The sequence below is a fragment of the Orycteropus afer genome, unplaced genomic scaffold (assembly GCF_000298275.1).
Source record: "Orycteropus afer afer isolate SDZICR_OR568_19922 unplaced genomic scaffold, OryAfe1.0 scaffold00018, whole genome shotgun sequence".
Lineage (NCBI taxonomy): Eukaryota > Metazoa > Chordata > Mammalia > Tubulidentata > Orycteropodidae > Orycteropus > Orycteropus afer.
In genome coordinates this window covers 19,519,222-19,522,203 of record NW_006921605.1, presented here as the reverse complement: position 1 = coordinate 19,522,203, position 2,982 = coordinate 19,519,222, and the positions used below count along the sequence as shown (strand labels likewise).

Sequence of the window (2,982 nt, the reverse complement as noted above, 5' to 3'; positions counted from 1 at the left end):
ATAGAAAATCCCACCTTGGAGTTTACAAAGACTTATGGGTAGAGAAGCCACACTAAGTAATTTACTACACCGCAGCATCTAACTTCCCTTATCCCTCCTTATTCATTTGCTTGTTTGATTCTTTTCTATCTTAAAAACATTTGACTTAAAACACACTCTGGGCTAATACTATCTTATTAACATAACAAAGAAAATCCATTCCCAAACAGGTTTATAACCACAGGTATAGCTGCAACGAACGCAGTGCACTGCCGTGGAGTCGGATCCGGCTCATAGCAACCGCTCCTTGGGTTTCTGAAGTGGTATCACTACGGAAGTAGATTGCCCAACCTTCCTTCTGAGGAGTGGCTGGTGGGTGTGAACCACCAGCCTTCTGGTTAGCAGTCAAATGCCTTAGGCACTACGCCACCAGAGTTCCCCAGGTATAGATAGAGGTTAGGACTTATAAAATATATTTTTGGGAGACACAATTCAATCTGTAACAGATTTTATCTTGGGAAATTTTTTGTTTCCCTTTAGCTTTTATTTTTTTAAATACAGTTTTGAGTTGAAGAAAATTGTATGTATCAGAAGGAGGCTCTGGTGGCATAGTGCCTAAGGCATTTGACTGCTAACCAGAAGGCTGGTGGTTCAAACCCACCAGTCACTCCTTGAAGGAAGACTGTGCAATCTATTTCCATAGAGATACTGCCTTGGAAACCAAAGGAGGTGTCACTATGAGTCAGATCCAACTTGATGGCAGTGAGGTTTTTTTTTGTTGTTATTATTGTTGTTGTTAGGTGCTGTCAAGTCATTGCTGACTGATAGCAATCCTATGTACAACAGAACGAAACACTGCCCAATCCTTTGCCAGCCTCATGATCCTTACTATACCTGAGCCCATTGTTGTAGCCGCTGTGTCAATCCATCTCCTTGAGGGCCTTCCCCTTTTTTGTTAACCCTCCACTTTTCCAAGTATGATATCCTTCTCTAGGGAATAGGCCCTTCTGACAACATGACCAAAGTAGGTGAGACAAAGTCTGGCCATTCTTGCTTCCAGGGAGTATTCCAGCTGCCCTTCGTCCAGGACAGATTTGTGTGCCAACACCACAACTCAAAAGCATCAACTCTTCTTCAGTGTTACTTACTCACTGTCCAGCTCTCACGTGCGTATGAGGTGATTGAAAATACCATGGCTTGGGTTAGGCGCACCTTAGTCTTCAAGGATACATCTCTGCTCTTCAGCATTTGAAAGAGATCTTTTGCAGCAGATTTGCCCAGTGCAATACATCTTCTGATGTCTTGACTGCTGCTTCCATTGGTGTCAGTTGTGGAACCAAGTTATGTGAAATCTTTGACAATTTCAGTCTTTTCTCCATTTATCTTAGTGATGCTTGTTGGTCCACTTGTGAGGATTTTCGTTTTCTTTATGTTGAGATGTAATCCATACTGCAAACTGAAGTCATTAATCTTCATCAGTAAGTGCATATTATTAATGGTATCTTGGAAATCCTTAGAATTGCCCTACCTTAGCTTTAATTAGGCTTTGTTTAAATTTTTTCCACTCTAGTTATGGCAGTATCTACTTTTCCACTTTACATATTGCTTATAAGATTTCGAAAAAAAAAAAAAAAAATCCAGGTGGTCTGTTGTTTTATGTAGTGCTCCATATTTAATTTCTGCCCCATTGATAAAAAAGCATAAAATCTAGTCAATGTTTTTATGTGTTAAGTATTGATTTTAAAATTTTTATGTATCACTCAGTTCAGTTTGATCAATTTTGATGCATCACACTTTGTATTATAGCTGTCAGAATTTTAGCTATCCATGTCACTGATTATATTGCTCTTATGTTGTTGTTAGGTGCCATCGAGTTGGCTCCAACTCATAGTGACCCTGTGTACAATAGAACAAAACACCACCTGGTCCTACACCATCCTCACAGTCTCAGTGCTTGAGCCCATTGTGGCAGCCACTGTGGTAGAAGGACAGGGCTACCCACTTTGGAAAAAATTGGTCAATGGAAACCTTACGAATAGCAGTGAAACACTGTCTGATATATTGTTCTTATAGTACACTAAAAAATAGAATCCTAGTTATGAGAAGTGGAGTATTAGAAATACAGACTTCCTGGATTTTTAAGTATTCAGCTGCTAACCAAAAGGTTGGTGATTCACAATCTATCAGCTGCTCTGCTGGAGAAAGATGAGGCAGTCTGCTTCCATAAAGATTTATAGCCGTGGAAACCCGATGGGCAGTTCAGTTCTGTCCTATAAAGTTGCTATGAGTCAGAATCTACTTGATAGGGGTGGTTTTTTTAAAATGTAGAAAGATCCTCTCTAGGAATATAAAATGTTTTAAATAACTGTGGCTCTGTGGCCTACATTTACCCGAAACATGATTAAATTTCCACCACAGAAAGCATTCTCTGTCCCCATTGTAGCTTCCCTCTCCTCAACACTCACAGCCATTCCCAAAGCTGTGGTGAATTATTCCTGGCAGTATTGTTAGGTTTTTACAGGATAATTTTATATTTGTGACTTTTTATTATTTCATTGATATAATTTTATTAATATAATAGTCTTAAATTTTTGTCTATCTAGGAACCACTAACTACATAGTTCCTCCCTATCAGATGTTACATAACTATGAGCAGAGAAAGATGAGGCAGTCAGCTTCCATAAAGATTTACAGCCTTAGAAACCTAGTCGGGGTTACTGTGAGTTGGCATTGACTCCATAGCAGAGAGTTTGGGTTTTAGTTTTTTAAGCAAAAATTTTGATAATCCAAATCTTTGTGAGATATACATCACTTTTCTATCCTATCTTTTTTCTTGTTACGTTTTTAAACTGGTTCTTTTTGGTATGGGTATATAGCAAAATAATGAATTTAAGCTTTTCCATAAGTCTGTTTTATTTCTGCCTTTTGTTTATTTGGTGATGGCAATTTCCACCAGAAGGACAAATTCTTGAATTCTCTTTTTATTAAAATTTCAGGATTTTC

The 2,982-nt window shown here is 38.4% G+C and overlaps 1 protein-coding gene across 1 annotated transcript in view; it reads left to right on the top strand.

Moving 5' to 3' along the window:
- The window catches only part of TANC2 (tetratricopeptide repeat, ankyrin repeat and coiled-coil containing 2), a 413,117-nt gene that overhangs the window by 208,731 nt on the left and 201,404 nt on the right, over positions 1-2,982 (top strand). The gene's annotated exons all lie outside the window — the stretch shown is intronic.